Source organism: Physeter macrocephalus, chromosome 5 (assembly GCF_002837175.3).
Source record: "Physeter macrocephalus isolate SW-GA chromosome 5, ASM283717v5, whole genome shotgun sequence".
NCBI classification, from domain to species: Eukaryota; Metazoa; Chordata; class Mammalia; order Artiodactyla; family Physeteridae; genus Physeter; species Physeter macrocephalus.
In genome coordinates, this window is record NC_041218.1 from 34,223,341 (window position 1) to 34,241,780 (window position 18,440).

At 36.2% G+C, this 18,440-nt stretch overlaps 1 non-coding gene across 1 annotated transcript; it reads right to left on the bottom strand.

Moving 5' to 3' along the window:
* Positions 1-11,979: 11,979 nt before the first annotated feature.
* On the bottom strand, positions 11,980-12,086 carry LOC112067205 (U6 spliceosomal RNA). The gene has a single exon (XR_002893147.1). It is a non-coding gene; the product is annotated as a U6 spliceosomal RNA (small nuclear RNA).
* Positions 12,087-18,440: the final 6,354 nt, after the last annotated feature.

An 18,440-nucleotide genomic window follows, 5' to 3' on the forward strand; every position in this document is an offset into this window, starting at 1 on the left:
GAATTCTTACCTTTATTTTCATGCCTTACTACATTTAAAATTCTTTGCCTCTTCCTTGAAACATATGTCTCCCTGATCTCAACCACTTTTCTCCAGCGGCTGACAGAGGAGTATTGTAGATGTGCTTGATTGAAGAGCTGTATTTTATGGAAATAACAGCTTTCTCTTGTGTATACCCTCCCAAATTTCCTGGCTACTCTGAGGAAAAGCACCATCATGCTGAACTCTTGGCCACTACTCTGATTTCTAAGTGTTATATGATTCACCCACCATATCCAATTCTCTCCTTTCTGTTCATTTGTAGGAGAATGTACTTCATGCTTCTAGCAACTTCATGGCTCTCCCCTTTACTCAGCTTCTCTCTCATTCACTGATTATATATATCTTACTGCAAGAATTATTTCACATAAAAATATATATTCTATTTTTTTCCTGCTCAGAAACTAAGAAAATCAACACCAAATAACATATATATATATATATATTTCTTCCTTCTTTCCCATTTTATCGTCCATAGTCTTTAGACAGGGCCTACTGCTCTAGTCCAGTGAGCCCCAATCTTCAGTCATTTGAGTGAGGCCTTCATGATTGTTGCTTTATCTGTATTCTTCCTTTATTGTTATTTACTTAATGATTTTATTTAAATCAACTCCCTAGCTGGGGTTGCCTATTTCTAATTTAAATAAGCTCACTACCTCTTGTAACCTTTGTCTGATAATATTGGTACAATTGTGGAGTTAATGTCCTCATTATAATTTTTTTATTTTAATTTTTATTTTTTAATTAATTATTTTTTATTGAAGTATAGTTGATTTGTAATGTTGTATTAGTTTCAGGTGTACAACAAAGTGATTCAAATATATATATATATATATATATATATATATATATATATATATATTCTTTTCCAGATTCTTTTCCCATATAGGTTATTACAAAATTTTGAGTATAGTTGGCTGTGCTACACATTAGGTCCTTGTTGTTTATCTATTTTATATATAGTAATCTGTATATGTTACTCCCAAATTCCTAAGTTATCCCTCCCTCCTACCTTTCCCCTTCGGTAACCATAAGTTTGTTTTCTATGTCTGTGAGTCTGTTTCTGTTTTGTAAATAAGTTTATTTGTATCATTTTTTAAGATTCCACATATAAGTGATATCATATGATATTTGTCTTTGACTTACTTCACTTACTGTGATAATCTCTAGGTCCACCAATTTTGCTGCAAATGGGATTATTTCATTCTTTTTTATGGCTGAGTAATATCCCATTGTGTGTGTGTGTGTGTGTGTGTGTGTGTGTGTGTACCACATCTTCTTTATTCATTCGTCTTTTAATGGACATTTAGGTTGTTTCCATGTCTTGGTTATTGTAAAGAGTGCTGCAAGGAACATTGGGGTGAATGTATCTTTTCGAATTATGGTTTTCTCTGGATATATGCCCAGGAATGGGATTGCTGGATAATACGGTAGCTCTATTTTTAGATTTTTAAGGAATCTTCATACTGTTCTTTATAGTAGCTGTATCAATTTATATTCCTACCACCAGTGTAGGAGAGTTCCCTTTTCTCCACACCCTCTCCAGCATTTATTATTTGTAGACTTTTTGATGATGGCCATTCTGAGTGGTGTGAGGTAATACCTCATTATAGTTTTGATTCGCATTTCTCTAATAATTAGTGATGCTGAGCATCTTTTCATGTGCCTTTTGGCCATCTGTATGTCTTCTCTGGAGAAATGTCTATTTAGATCTTCTGTGCATGTTTTGATTGGGTTGTTTGTTTTTTTGATATTGAGCTGTATGAGCTGTGTATTTTTGAGATTAATCCCTTGTCAGTTGCATCATTTGCAAATATTTTCTCCCATTCAGTAGGCTGTCTTTTCATTTTGTTTATGGTTTCCTTTGCTGTGCAAAAGCTTTTAAGTTTAATTGGGTCCCATTTGTTTATTTTTGTTTTTATTTCCATTACTCTAGGAGATGGATCCAAAGGATAGTGCTGTGATTTATGTTAAAGAGTGTCCTGCCTATGTTTTCCTCTTGGAGTTTTATAGTGTCCAGTCTTACATTCCAGTTTTTAAATTTTCTAATATACATTGAATTAAACAACATTTGAAATGTAAAACTATCTTATACAGCTCTAGTCACACTGGAATTTATTGAACCTTGTATTTAAATTACCCATTTATAATTTTGAGTCTTCCAATGTTTTTTTCCCTTATTTGAGCTCTTCTTTCCCATCTCCCCAAACAGGTGCTCACTCATGACCCTTCATACCTATGCAATCTGGCTTAAGTCAACTCCTCTGACCCTACTCTACTGATCTTTCAGCTTTTTTCCTTCTATACTTCATACTTGCATACTATAATATTCTAAATTTCACTTATTTTTATTTTCCAGTAGTTTAAAGGTTTTACATAAGTATTTGTGGATTTGCTCCCCCATCCCTCACGCCTTATATTCTTTCTCAAAAGTCTTACCTTCCAGAGGACAGAGATAATTATTTTTTAGTTCTGTGATATCTCTCCCCTACCTAATACAAGGATCTATACCCCCATAGACTTCTAATGATACTGATAGGCTAATAGCTGTATAATAGATGGATGGACAAGGCCACAATGTTTGCTCTTTATGTTTTTACAGCTTTTGTTGGGGAAATAGAATCATTTCTATGGTATACAAATTAGGACTCCTTGATTTTTTTCAGGCCAGATTAACAGCATATATAAAAAGTTTAAAGGTAAGGGAAAACATGGAGTGTTGGGCACATGGAAAGAAGCTCAGAGTATCTGGAGCACAGAATGTGAGAGCAAGTGGGGAAAGGTATCATTGGGGAGGTAAGCAGAGACCATGTCAGATAGGGCCTCGGAATTTGCACTAAAGAGTCTGGATTTGGTCCTAAGAGTCAGTGATGAGGAATTGAAAGGTGACATGTTGTATAGAAGATGGATAGAGGTGGCCCCAAAGAAGAGCCAGAACTGAAAACTGATAGGGCCTTCATTGTCCTGAGCCCTGAGAAGGCATCTAGGCTGTAACACAAAGGAACAAGCACATCCAACTCCTTTAGTAAGAAACTGAAAGAAAAGATTATTAGACAATGAAACTAAGAACATTGAGGTCAATCCTCTCGTCTCAGTCTAGTCAGGAACCTCAGATAATCAGGGAGATAATCTTTATTGGAAAGTTTTTCATATTTGGAAGTTATATTATATGCCGAAATATCTCAGAGAAAGCACTAGTATTACAAAAAATTATTAAATTTTATTGTTGCAATGATGTGCAAGTCATTTAATAGTGAACATGATATCAAAGAGCAAGTGCTCTGAGTATCTATACAGAAGCTGAATTATTAAGAAAGAAAACAGAAAGGTTATCTACAGAAGATGACTAGAGATAGACTGGTTAAAAAAATAGTCCCAAAGCTGGGATAATGTTTCACAGAAACTCTTTATTTGGAAAGCTTATGACAGGTCTGTGGAGGCACTCCTGATGAACTGATAATTTATATAAAGAATTAACACTATTATTGTTGTTGTAAAAGCCTTACCACATAAGTTACTTTTTTGAACTACATACACTTGCATATAATTTTTATTAATCAGATATGTAAAAAAAGGATAAGTTAGATACCCTTTTAAGCTCTTTCCTAGACCTAGGGTTTTATCATATTTACAAAAATAATTACTGTTACCACTCTGGAACAGGGATAACATAGAGAGATAACACTAGTAGCACATTATACTAAAGAAGAAAAAAAGGCAAAGCAGAGGGAGGGAGGGAGGAGAATGGGACTAGAGGTGCTGCTTTACTTGCTTCCTATCCTTGGTCATGGGCTCTCTCACACTGAGAATGCAAAGGCTGAAGCCAAGGACAAAGGAAGCCTTCCTCCACCAGCAGAAGCAAGGCTGAGGACAGCTGTGACCTTTCTGACCACAGAATCAAAACGGTGTCTCTGCTACATCTATTTTGTGCCAGAAAATTTTTAACCCTGCTTTCTAATGGCTAAGGGTAACACTGTTTTGTTCATAGTTTTACAATATCTCACTTAGTATTAGGTTTTGAAATAATCACATTCAGAAATAGTTGAATCTGTTCAAAATACTAATTAATGTTTTATTGAATGAAAGCTTAAAAAATCAAATCACCTTTTCAAAGGAAAGCACAAAGTCATCAAACTAGTCACACTTTATACTTTGTTTTACCTGGAATTTTCCAGTAAAGACTTCTGGGCATAGAGTAGGTACCCCATAAATACAACAGATAGAACAGTTTTAAGGGAATAATGGAAACCCCTAATTCAGAAATCTACTTTATATCTTGTTCATAAATTTCTTCATGTGATATATTTTTAATATGTCACATACAAATTTTAAAAGAAATTTCTATTGCTTGCCAACTTCAGAAGACATCAAGTCCAAACTTTGCAAAATGCATAAACATAAATAATTCAACTGTATTAAATAATATTAAAAGTTATTTACATGATGTGGTTTTGGATTCGGACTAATGAGGGCATAATTCCTCCTTGCAGTGCCTTCTTCTGACATCTCAGGGTGCCAAGTTGTTAATTCTGTGTGTGGTTATTTATTGAATATCTGTATACCCTATTAGATAGTCCCCTTTGTGAAGACTAAAAGATGCATCCCTGGTGTCTAGAATTCTTAATAAATATTTAGTAAATGAATGAAAAAAGGGAAAGGGAAGGCAAGGGAAGAGGACTAACATTCCTTGAGGACGTACTATATGCCAAAGCCCATCACGCTCTGAACATGATTAAGCTTTTAAACTAAAAATGATAAAAGGAGGTTAAAAAGTAGGAATTTGAATATATTTGTTCTTACAATGAAATAAGAAAAGACTGTAATAAAATAAGGCCAATAAAGAGAGTAAAGAAATAATTCTTATTTTACTATTGGTTTAAATTTGTATAATTGTATGCATTTGTAGATTGTAATCATCATATTTTCTAGTTTCTGTATTTGATGCTTTGCTCTCCTACGGCCTTGCTGACCCTGGAGGGACTGTCCCTCCCAGGGCTAACTAATTCCTAGAGATAGCAAACAACTCATCTAGGAGTGTGCCTTTTACATGCAAACTGACCAATTCAGAGCCCATACCCCAACCACCTCCTTTAAAGTGCTGTCACACTCTGGGCCACTATCCATCTGCCCTGATCACTTCAGGGCTAGGTACCAGACTACTAGGGACAGTCCCTACATCCCAGAGCCCACTGAAATTATTCAAACTAACCAATCCTGAGGCTGCTTACCCTGCCTTCCTCGTTCCTTCCTGTGGAAACCACAATAAAGGCTCTTGCCCCCATTTTCTCCTTGTTCCTTCTTCCTGAGTGACCCTGGTGCTTCTCCATGTGGCCCTACATGGTGTGGCATGCCCCCTCCTCTTGGGACCTGTGATTATAACAAACTATCGTTTCAGTGGCAATTATTGTCTCCTGATCTATTGGCATGACATACTAAACAATAACAAAACCTACATTTTAAAACATAGATTCATTGTAAAAATTCTCTTCAGTATAAATATTAAAAGAGAAACAATGATCAGATCACAGTATATAATATATAATACCAGTTAATTATAATACCAGTTAATTAGAACTTCTGCCTTATGAGTTAATTGAAGTCTTCTAAACTATTACAGTGAGAAAGCCCTCTTATTATGGTATTTCATTTAATAAGATCATTACACAGAAGCTTTTCAATAAGTTGGTTTTTTACGAAGTTTTAACCTTCCAACTAATACAATTTACTGACAAGTTAAACAAATGCAGATTAATTTTATAGGAATAAAGATTTTGAAAACAGACTAAAATTCTAATGATAGATACAAAGAGTATTTTATTCTGTTACTGTATTTTTGTAAGAAATAATAATATTTTATTCCAAATCCAATTTGGAGTGCATTCAGAGGGGGAGACTTGATGAAGCACCAAATAGGTTGTATTATCCTGTCCACAATCCCTTATTCACAATTTGAAGATCTAAAACATTTTGAAAACCGAAACATTTTTCATAAGTTTGTGGCAAAGTCATTTGCTGGCAAAACCTGTTTTGAATTAATGAGGTTATTTGTATCTTTACTTACTTTTCTTGAAGGTAAATATTCATACTTATGCTACAGAAATATTAATGTGTTTTGGCGGGGGGGGGGTGCTGAACCAGACCATGGTGGGAATATTAAATATGTGCCATTTACATGCTGTCATATTCTGAAATTTATTTAAAATTCTGAATTTTGAATACAGCTATCCCCAACAGTTTCAGATGAGGGTTTGTGGGCCTAATTCAGCGTGTATGTGTGTTTATATCGCTTGCATGTTTGTTTTTTTTTTAAACATCTTTATTGGAGTATAATTGCTTTACAATGGTGTGTTAGTTTCTGCTTTATAACAAAGTGACTCAGCTATACATATACATATATCTCCATGTCTCCTCCCTCTTGTGTCTCCCTCCCACCCTCCCTATCCCACCCCTCTAGGTGGTCACAAAGCACCAAGCTCATCTCCCTGTGCTATGCAGCTGCTTCCCACTAGCTGCTTGCATGTTTTGGTCATAGGGACATGAACTGTTTCCCCTTCTTTGTTTAATATTTAATGTTACTAAGTATTGTGACTCCTGTATTACTTTTTCTTTAATTAACTTGAAAGAATGCAATTAAGTTACTGGACCAACATTTTAAGACAAATCTTGGTGGTTCCCTGTGTAGGAGGCACTGAAGGTACAAAGATAACTAAGATCCAGTTACTGCACTCCAGTGAGGACAGATATGAAATAAATAATAGTGACACAGTGTGACAAATGCTGTTAAAGTGGTGTTCAATGTGCTTTTGGTTCGGAGAGAAGGGAACTACTACTTGCCTGGGGGAATTCGGTAAGGCTGCAGGGAAGAGGAGATTTGGCAGATGGAAAGAAAGGAAAGGCAGTTCACGAGGTAATGAAATGGGAAAGAGTTACTCAATCCCAGTACTATTGGATCTCAAAACAAGTGGGAACTATTAATATGATCCCTTAAATAACTTGACATACTGTAACTCTTGCTAAAGTTTAAACTCTTCTCATTAGTATTGTTCTGTCAGCAGTGAGAGAGATTGTTAAGCTTTTCGGCATCAATAGAAGTTCTTAAAGAAAAGCAGCCCGGGTTTTGAGATGTCATTGCATTGAAGCAGAATATAATGCTATTTGCAGTATTTATAATAATAAAATGCCAGTGCAGTTTGGATTATCTTCAAGGAGCCATCCTCAACCAAATGCCATATATCCCTGTCCCACAAGGCAGTTCTTTGGACGGGAATGACTGTGAGACACTTGAGTGCATTTTACTCATCCATAAAAGTCATATTAGTAACGTAAATATAGGAGCCACTTTCTTCCTCATAAATGTAACCATCTGCCTGCAGTGGTGTGGTATTTAAAGCTCAGGTTAGGCTTGACAGTGCTGAAGTTCAACCTGGTATTTTCAAATGCTCAACTCCAAGAAGTGCCAACAGCAAAGATAGGATGATCTGTTGGATCTCTTTCAAGGGAGGAATATGACAATGTGGTTTTAAGCAGTGGTGCAAAGGGAAAAGGTTATAGGCAAAACTAAACTAAAATAAAAATTAAAAAAATCCCCATTCCCATTTCCATCTGCTAAGTTATTTTGGGGGAAAACTTTAACATTATTATTAACGGTGTCCCTAATTTTGCAGCTGGAGCCCCTTTTCACTTTGCATCATGGCTGACACAAGTCACAGATAATCACTGTACAGTAAATCATTTGAAAAATACATAGAGGCAATGAGCCAAGAAAGGTATTTAGCATTTAATCGAAGGTGACCTAGTGTTTTTCGCCTACCATCTATAAAATGAAACATTCGATTTAATCACGAAGCAGTGTTAATTCAGAGGAAAAATGTTGATCCTTGCAACAAGCAGGTGGTTTGGAATAGATTAAAATAAAAAATACTGAACCAAGAGTTTAGGGGCCTGGTTTCCATTTGGAATTCTATAACTTCATAACTGATTCCCTTAGGTAATGTATGCAAGTCCTGGGAATTTCAGATTATGCAAATGTAAAATATACAAGGTTAGATTATATGGATTCTAAGGTCTCTTTCAACTTTAAATCTTATACTGTAGGCTATGACCATGTATGGATATAATAGTGTTGATACTTGGCTTTTAAGGTGGGTTATTTTGCCTCACAGCTTCATTCTTTATGCAATTGTTAATAAAGTAATACTAGCTAATCTTTCATAAATGATGTCAGTTAAAACAGCTGACATACATAATCATCTCAATTCTTATACAGTTTTTGCAAAGTGAATGCCTAGCTTTCTGTCAGACTCAATGTATTACCCGAGGATAATTAGAGAACACATTATGTATAAAAGGAAACCATTTATCTGATAAAAAAACTGTAAAGCCCATACATATTATACCTTATTTGAGAAACCATTATAGCAGTAAAAAAAATCTTTGATAGCAGTCCATTTGTCATCTAGCCTAGGCCCCTTAGCAAACTCTCATGAGATCAATCCTGTGATAAATGAAGAGGCACTGAAACCTGTGTCAAAGTCTGACACATCATGCAAAACATTACTCACGAAGAACAGGTAAATCAAAAGACTGGGAATTGTCAATGCTACATCCCAGGTATATCTTTTCCAGCTTTAAAAAATAGATCCCATTGCTTTATTGTTAATTCATGCTCTTAAATACAGCTGCCTATCCCCCAAAACTTCTGCTGTCATATTTTTTTTCCAGTTCTTAAATGACACGTATTATGCGCTTGAAACTATTTTAAGTGCATTACATATATTTATTCGTTTAATTATCACACCAACTTCTGAGTTGGTACTATTAGTACCTTCATTTTACACATGAGGGAACTCAGAACAGAGATGTTTAAGTAACTTGTACTGGTCACATAGCTAGAAAGTTGTTGAGCTGGGATTTAAGGCTAGGACTTGAAGGGAAATGCTGTAAACTTAACTAGTATGCTCCACTGCAGTGATGAAGAGCTGCTCAGATATATTTCTGTCTGGTTTTCATGGTCTCATGTATAAATGTAGAACTGTTGTAGGTTGCCTACACATACGATATCTTTTGCAGCAGATTATTTTGGGTTGGTAATTTTAAAAATAAAAAATGTAGCAGAATGGAAACAAGGAATTTCTTTAACTCTAAAGTCCTTAAGTCCTATAATATGGTTTTGTTAAATGTGTTACTGATCAAGTGCAACATGAGGTAAAAGAAGCACTGGTTTTCTAGTCACTGTAAAGACACTGTCTCCAATAATAAATAGCAAAATTGTATATTCATGATCTTGAATCACTGTATGAACTTCAACATATTTTTTTAATGTTTTTGAATATTGGTATACTTCAGGGACATACTTTAAAAAGTAGATATGACTAAGTATATAATAATTCTAATGGGATATGACAAGACTTTCAATCTTTTATAAATGTTGTTTGATTAGATTGTGGAAAAATTTTTTATCACAATTTTTTTATCCATTTGTTAATCTGAGCAGAAATCTCTTTTAGCGTCAATGGGTTAGATCCTTAGAGGTGTGTACCTCAAAAAGTTGTTGGTTGATGGTAAGCAAGTCACATAGTTTAAAAACTCAATTTTTACCCAAGTTTGTTGAAAAAGGTCATGTTGATAAGTATTTCGTGGGAAAGAATGATGGGTGTATTATCACTAGAAGGAAGTACCATAAATTTCATGGAAATATATTTTCAGGTGGCTATTTGACATAGTTTAAAAAACTGGAAAATTGATTAAAACACAGTATCAATATAAACATTTATTTTGTAGCCCAAATTTCAGTGTGAACTTCTGGGGGAATGTCTTAAGATGTGGATGTGTTGTAATAGTTTGTGGAAATGGATTGGTATGATGATTGTTAGCTAATTTTCCAAGTGAAGTTCCCCTGCTCTTTCTGTTTATACAATATTTCTAATGTAATAGGCAAGTTGAATCACAGTAGTGGGTTGTTAGTAGGAACGATTCCTTGCTTGTAAAAAACATAAAATATTATAAATATGTGGATATGGAAAAATAGTGATTTGAGTTCTTATGATGTAATATCCCAAACCACAGCTGAACACTCCATTTTTTTTTTTTTTTTTTTTTTTTTTTACAAACTCAATCACTACCAGGCTTTGCTGATAATCCCACTCTGAAGGGAAGACTTGTTAACCTCCAATGCCTAGACCTGCACATCACTATTTTTTTTTTAATGTTTCTCAAGTATTTTGCAAAGTCTAACTTTTGGGTTGTACTATTAACTAAATTTCACAAAACATAATACTTATCTTTGCTAAAAACCAACAACATTCATATTATTTCTTCAACTCTTAGCCTCCTGGCATGTCTGAGTTGTGAAAATAAAGTATTCTACTTTTATCTGAAAATATCTGTTTCATACTTTATGGATAATTTTATATGCCACCCAATATAATGCCAAGTTGGATTTTTAAAGTTAGAATTATTAGTAATACTACCATGCTACTACTATTAATGATAATGAGGAAAATCACTACTATGTAGTAGCATATTTTTAAAATGTAGTATTTTGGCTTAGGCTTTGCTTAGGATATACATTAATATACTCAGTGTTTAGCATTAAAGCTTCCTAGTCGTAAAGGCACTTACCTGTGTTAGGCCTCTTTGTTGATCCAAGTTAAAAAAACAATATTTTTCCTTTTATGCATACGATAGCTACAAATTAATAAAACTTCCAAGCTCAGAAACAAAAAACCAATTATATTCAAAGATGGGAAATGCTTGGTAAGCATCCCACCTCTTTTCCTCCCATGCTCATGGCAGACATTAATCATTGATCATGGCCAGAGGCAGCCTCTGACCTCTCCTCAAAATAGTGCTCTAGGAGCCACAATCAGTCAGTCAGGGATGGTTAAGGGAGCAGACTTATCTATCACGAACAGATAAATAAAGATAGAGTGTGACACCTTATTATCCGTAATTCTCTCCTATGTGTATCTATAAACCAATATGGATCCATTATATACAAACTAAGTGAAGGAAATGAGCCATTAGTTTGTAAGAAAGCAAATGGAGAGATGCGATCACGCAAAAGTTATTTTAATTTTTCTATGTCCTTTTGGACCTACAGAGAAAGCATGCCCCTATATGAAGCAATCAGTTTTGGGAAGGGAAGTTAGCAAGGATTTTAGCCTCAAGAATTCCTTCCACAGGAAATGTGGCATTGCAAACTTAAGGCTAGGCTACTCAGAGGAAATCTGCTGTTGTGTTTCCATATGTCAGGGAAGCAAACCTTCTTTGGAAGACCCATACCCAGGCTGGCTAAGAATAGAAATGGGCTGTGTGGCAGTGAAACTGAAAATATTTTCCTCTTGTCCTTATTTATTCAGTTTTAGGGGGGGTCCTTCCCTTTATAAATTATACATTCTCTTTTTTTTAACATCTTTATTGGAGTATAATTGCTTTACAATGGTGTGTTAGTTTCTGCTTTATAACAAAGTGCCTCAGCTATACATATACATATATCTCCATATCTCCTCCCTCTTGTGTCTCCCTCCCACCCTCCCTATCCCACCCCTCTAGGTGGTCAAAAAGGACCGAGCTGATCTCCCTGTGCTATGTGGCTGCTTCCCACTAGCTATCTATTTTACATTTGGTAGTGTATATATGTCCATACCACTCTCTCACTTTGTCCCAGCTTACCCTTCCCAGTCCCCATGTCCTCAAGTCCATTCTCTATGTCGTTGTCTTTATTCCTGTCCTGCCCCTAGGTTCTTCAGAACATTTTTTTTTAGATTCCATATATATGTGTAAGCATATGGTATTTGTTTTTCTCTTTCTGACTTACTTCACTCTGTATGACAGACTCTAGGTCCATCCACCTCACTACAAATAACTCAGTTTCGTTTCTTTTTATGGCTGAGTAATATTCCATTGTATATATGTGCCACATCTTCTTTATCCATTCATAAAAATATGGAACACTTCATGAATTTGCATGTCATCCTTGCACAGGGGCCATGCTAATCTTCTCTGTATCATTCCAATTTTAGTATATGTGCTGTTGAAGTGAGCACAAATTATACATTCTTGATTGTAAGTTTTAATGGTGACCTATTTACAAGCATTCAAAATTGAAAACAGCTATTAAATTTGAAAATCTTTTTGTGTATGTTGGGGAAGAGTAGGATAAGCCTACTAGGAAAAGAATGTAGTATTTGATCTGTACCAAAAAATCCCAAACAAGCAAGCAAACCATAATTTCAAAGTATTAAATCTGTAAGTTTAACAAATAAGTGTTACATGCTTTCTTACTGGGGTCCCAGTAATACTCCCAGTATGCCTAGCATAACATAAACTCACTGTCTTAGCTTGAGCTGTCATGAAAAAAATACTTTAGACTCAGTGGCTTAAACAACAGTGGTTTATTTTCTCACAGTCCTGAAGGCTGGAAGTCTGAGATCAGGGTGCCAGCATGATTGGGTTCTGTGAGAGCAGGCTTCCTGGCTTGTAGATGGCCACCTTCTTGCTGTGTCCTCATATGTCCTTTCCTTGGTACATGCACTGGGAAGAGGTCTTTCTCTCTCTCTCTCTTCCTATTCTTATAAGACCACTAATCCTATTATGAGGGCCCCACCCTCATGACCTTATTTAACCCTAATTACACTCTTAACACCCCATCTTCAAATGCCATCACATTGGTTGTTAAAGATTCAACATATGAATTGTGGAGGGTGAGCACAGACATTCAGTCTATAACACTTTCAAAGGATTACTTTGATTGGTTGATCTTAAAAAACATGTGTTTCAAGTTGTACTAACTCCCAACAACTAATTTGAGAAATATATAAGTTTTCTACCAAGAAAATTGGAGGATGATAAGAAAAACTGTTAGAATTTTAAGAGAGTACTTTAAGAGTATAGTAAGGTAATCAGATACAAAAGTCAATATACAAAAATCAATAACTTTCTTAATATTAGCAATACTCAATTAGAAAACATAATGATAAAAGGGATCTCATTCATAATAGCAACAAAATCCATTTTATACTTAGAAATAAATAGGAAATGTGCAAGATTTTTATGAAAAGGGTATTTAAAAATGTACATAAATAAAATGTTATTCCATATTTCTCAGCGGGAAAACTCAACATTGTGAAGATGTTGACGAGCTGGTTCTCAAGCACTTATGAAAGAAAGAACAGCAATGCTTAGCAAGTTACATTTTTAAAAAAGAGAATCATGGGATTTGAACTACTACTAATAAGAAGAACATAATATAAGACCATTTAAACAGTGCATTTTAGCATAGGAATAGACAAACACATTGGTAGAAAAAAATAGAATGGAAACCCAAGAATATAGTTTATAATAAAGATGTCATCTCTAGTTAGTAAAAGTGTTCAAAGCTTCTCAATTAATCACATTATGACAATTGGCTCTCCTTTTGGGGAAAAATTAAACTCATAGTTCATATCATAAGCAAAGATACCTTTTGGAGAGACTAATGAGAATAAATGTTAAGAACAAATTATAAAAGTATTTCAAGAGAATATAGAAAAAAATTCATAACTCTGGGAATTGGGAAAGCTTTCCTAAGTAATACACAAATTCATTTGTCATATAAGAAATTATTTATAATGTTGACCTCATAAAAACAAAAATCTTCTATGAGACAACAATAAAAAAGAAGTTAAGGGCTTCCCTGGTGGCGCAGTGATTGAGAATCTGCCTGCTAATGCAGGGGACAAGGGTTCGAGCCCTGGTCTGGGAGGATCCCACATGCCGCGGAGCAACTAGGCCTGTGAGCCACAACTACTGAGCCTGCGCGTCTGGAGCCTGTGCTCCGCAACAAGAGAGGCTGCGATAGTGAGAGGCCCGCGCACCGCGATGAAGAGTGGCCCCCACTTGCCACAACTAGAGAAAGCCCTCGCACAGAAACAAAGACCCAACACAGCAAAAATTTAAAAAAATAAAAAGAATAAAAGCCAACACAAATATATTAAAAAAAAAGAAGAAGAAGAAGTTAAATGATAAGCTACAGACTAGCAGAAATATTTGCAACAGGTATAACAGATTTGCGATATATAAAAGGTGCCTACATATGAATATTTAAAACACAAAGAACCAAATAGAAGATAGACAAAGGATACAAAGGACCATTTACAAGAGAAATGCATATGGCATACATGTGAAGCTCAGCATGTATAAATTAGATAATATTTACCAAAATTTGAAGTAACCCTAATCTTTGACCTTGCAGTCTACTTCTAGGAATCTGTCCCGCAGAAATACTCACTCATAGTAAAACACGTTTACAAGAATATTCTCTTTTATAATAGTAAATAGTAGAAACAAACAGAATATCACCAACAAAGGAGACAGTAATAAAATTACAGAACATTCCATTGTTATAGAGAAAGAACAAGATCTGTACATATTAAAATAGAAAATTCTTTAAGACCCAGGTTAAAAGAAGTTGCCATAGCATAATAGAATCGTATGTAAATGTATATGACCCATAAATGTACAAATACTTTGTGTTTATTTTTTTGCTCTATATACTTTTGTATGGATTGATTCTTCTACTGTGAGAATATATTCATGTGTTTCTTGTTTCACTGAAAAAAAATGTTTTTTAAATCAAAGAGACGAGTATTCAAGGAAGATCAGGCCTAGTGGCGCAAACTCTTTTCACATGTTAGACAGCTGCTTCAAGGAGGGTTTGAGAATCACATGTCTGTCACTAATGTGGTTTGGGCCTCTCTGTACTTACATTTTCTCTTGACCTTTGGCTTTGCTACCAATTTTTCTTTTCTGGAGGGTGTTAAAATGGGCATAAAAAGAAATTCTTTAAGAAAGTTTAGATCCTTGTTATGCAAAATTGCATTGCTGGAAGGGGTTTTAGATATGATCTAATGCAACTCTCAAGTTTTACGTGGAATCCTGATTTCCGAGTTGGCCAGGAAATGTTGACGGGATTTTCACATTTCTCATGCTTGAGTCACATCCCCTTATCCAGAAACCTGGGAAAACTTTACCACTGAAAACTCAAATAGGGTGGTACTACTCCTCCAACTTTTAATCCAACAATGTAAGAAAACAAAAAGGTAATTTCATTCAAAAGAATAAAAATTAATAAATATTTTTTCAGAAAACAAATGAGTACTGTGATGCCACCTGATGACTGACAAAAAGGGACTCCCAGTCTTATTTCAATTATCTGTATTTGTACCTTTTAATCCATAAATTCCTGCCATATTACCTTCCATCAACTCTGTCCATCACCAGCCTGGTTGTTTTATCTCCATTTGTCAAATCATTATAGTGGGGCAGTTGGCCAAGTTGGTATGTTTAAGCCATGTCATATTCTCTTAGTTGGGTCCTGTGTGTCCTAAGGGCCCTTCAAGAAACTCACTTGTCTCCTTAGATATTGGTAAGGAAAAGTCAGAAATCTCTCCTTCCAATATGGTGATTTTTGTTCTTAGCGAGAGCACTTCTTTGGCAATTATGTACCCAATACCTTTGCTCAGAGCCTATCTGATTTGCATCCAGCTAAACTGCCTCTGTGCACTCAGATTTGTGTCCCTATAAAGAGACCACCTCCTCACTTTTGGAACTCCAGTATACCTTGACCTATGCTTGAGTGGACTACAGCTCCGACTATAAGATCAAATAGGTCACTAAACCCCCTGAGCTCTTGAATTGCTCTCATTTAGTCCTCAAATGAATAATTTGCATAGTGCAAAAGTCATTGGGAAGCCATGATTCCTCTCTGGAGCTCCATGCTGGCTTCCCATAGGGGCCTGTGTTCCATTCTAACTGAGTTTATCAAGCTATAAATTCCTGACTAAAGCCCAGAACCTTGAGACACAAGGAGGTTAGGAGAATGACTGCTCCAGCATCTCCCATCACCCAGATATTTGCAGAGAATGCACAAGGACCTTGGACTCCTGAATCTAAGGCCAGTATAATAAATTTATAACTTAAGAAACATGGTTTTCAATTTTTAAAATTTTTCTGTGAAAATGAAAATCACTGTGATGGAAATGTTCTTTCTTTTCTAAGTTCTTTAATGTTAATTATCTTTATATGTTTACAATGGAAGGAAATGATCCTACTGGCTGCCAGTGAATGAGGGAGTAAGTAGAGCTGATGTAACAAAGCTAATATTCAGCATAAGCTTCTATAGTTTCGTTTGTTTGATGTGGTGGCCCTTGGGCCTACAGAAATACACCTTCTGTTTATGCTTCCAAGTGTTCCTTTTATCTTCAGATAAAAGTGTAAAGGGGAAGTTGCCAAAATTAGTCCACCTTTTGGGCCCAAGCCACAGTTAAACTTAGATGTAAAAGAGATCAAAGCATTTCCATTCTGATCCAAATAGCTGCAACCCAGCAGTGTAGCTGGTGGAGATATAAAAATGGCTGAACACTTTCTGATTTGGAATATCTAAGTGATACATTCTAGACTGCAAGGCAGAAAAAGAGGCAGTATGCATGTCTGCTTTTGAAATGACTGCCTGCCTTCTAGGATTTGACAAAGAAACACTTGTTTAGACTTTGGTATATAATCTAGTAAGAAGCCCCCAGGTACTCCTGAAGGCTTCCTTAGGGGGTTTCTATGGATGGACATTTTCTCTCACTTCCCCTAAGTTGATTTTGTGCATGGTCCTTCTATGCTTCTTTTAGGTGAAGCCAAACTGTTGAGGATTACTCTTTGCAAAATGGCAGCAACTATCCCTTCCCCTCCCCCCCTTTTTTTTTTTTTTTTTTTTTTTGTGTGTGTGTGTGTGGTATGCGGGCCTCTCCCTGTTGTGGCCTCTCCCGTTGCGGAGCACAGGCTCCGGACGCGCAGGCTCAGCGGCCATGGCTCACGGGCCCAGCCGCTCCGCGGCATGTGGGATCTTCCCGGACCGGGGCACGAACCCGTGTCCCCTGCATCGGCAGGCGGACTCGCAACCACTGCGCCACCAGGGAAGCCCTCCCCTCCCTTTTTTATAAGTGCTTGTATGTTCTGAGATTGATAAAGCATCAGACTGGTATCCCTGGATGACAGAGAGAAGACTCTTAGTCTCTGCAGGAGTAGGGTCACTAAATTATTTGTTATCCAAACCACTTTTGTGAGTGAAAGGGGCACTATTAGTAACTAAACCTGGATAATTGGAGTAAGCTGAGACTGTCTTGACAAATTGGAATGTATAGTCACCTGGTATGTAGGGCAATGTGTGACGTCTGGTGTCTAGAACCTCGATTCTAATGCTTCTTTACCTGTGCAAAATTGGACATTTTCTAGTTACTCCCTTAGATTATTACAGATGATCATTTTATGCTGTTGATAACAAATTTAGCAATAAGATAATTAATTTCCATATGACTCAGAACACAGCCCCCTTGTTAACTAATATAGCTCCAGAACAGAATTTGTTGCAAAGAAAATGTTCTGTGCAAATTCTTTAAAGAAGTCTTTCAAGTGCATTTTTTTTAGGATGCCACCACCCACTGTTTACAAAGAAAGTCTTTAAGGGAAGCAGCAGACCCCTCAGGCCATTTCTAGCAAAGAGATGTACATTTAGTACCAACAACACAAAAGCACTGTTGTAACTACACCCAAACTGATTTTTGCACCCAACATATTTTTGTCTTCAAACTGCAGTCGGATTGCTGTGTTTCCCTTCTGTTTGTTTCACCACTTCCCTTCTAAATATTTTGCATCATCCTGGAGGTTTTCCCAAATGTGGTCTGCTCACTGCAGGGCCATATTCCTCTGACTTGTGGCATTAGGTTGTGTCGCCATGGCAAGGCTTGTTTATCATAAGGGAATACTTTACAGGATGGGCACCTCTCACAACAATTTCAACCTCTTTTCCTGCTCTTCTCCCACATGCTCAGATATTCTGAGACAGCAGCCCAGATATGGCTTTCTCTAATCATAAGTTGCATTCCTAGAGTGTGAACTTTTCTTTGCTCTGCTTTCAAGATAGGGAAATTTTTGGCTGTTTATTTCTTTCAAACTGGGCAGTACCCTCTTGACTGTTATGACTAATTCACTTGACAGGGCTGGACTCTCCTCATAGTTCTCTCCAGGTAAATCCTGTCGCTCAAACTTGTGGGGGAAAAAATGCCAGAGGGGGCAAAGGGTGACCTCGTGGTGGTTGCAGCCTATCCACTGGACAGAGGCCTCTGTTGACCATGGGGATTTTTTCCAAGAGAAGGAATGCTTAGTCAGAACCTGACAGTTCTTATACTCTCACATTCCTACAGAGGAACCAGCTTGGGGAGAGATAAGAGCCCTAGGTTGACACCCTGATTATGCCTACCTTTTTATTTGTTAAATGTGGAAATTGACTTCATCCAATTAATAAGAGCAGGAAACAGTTTTTGTTTTCTCTTTGTAGGAAAACATGAAGTAACAGTTTTATCTTAATTTGTCAG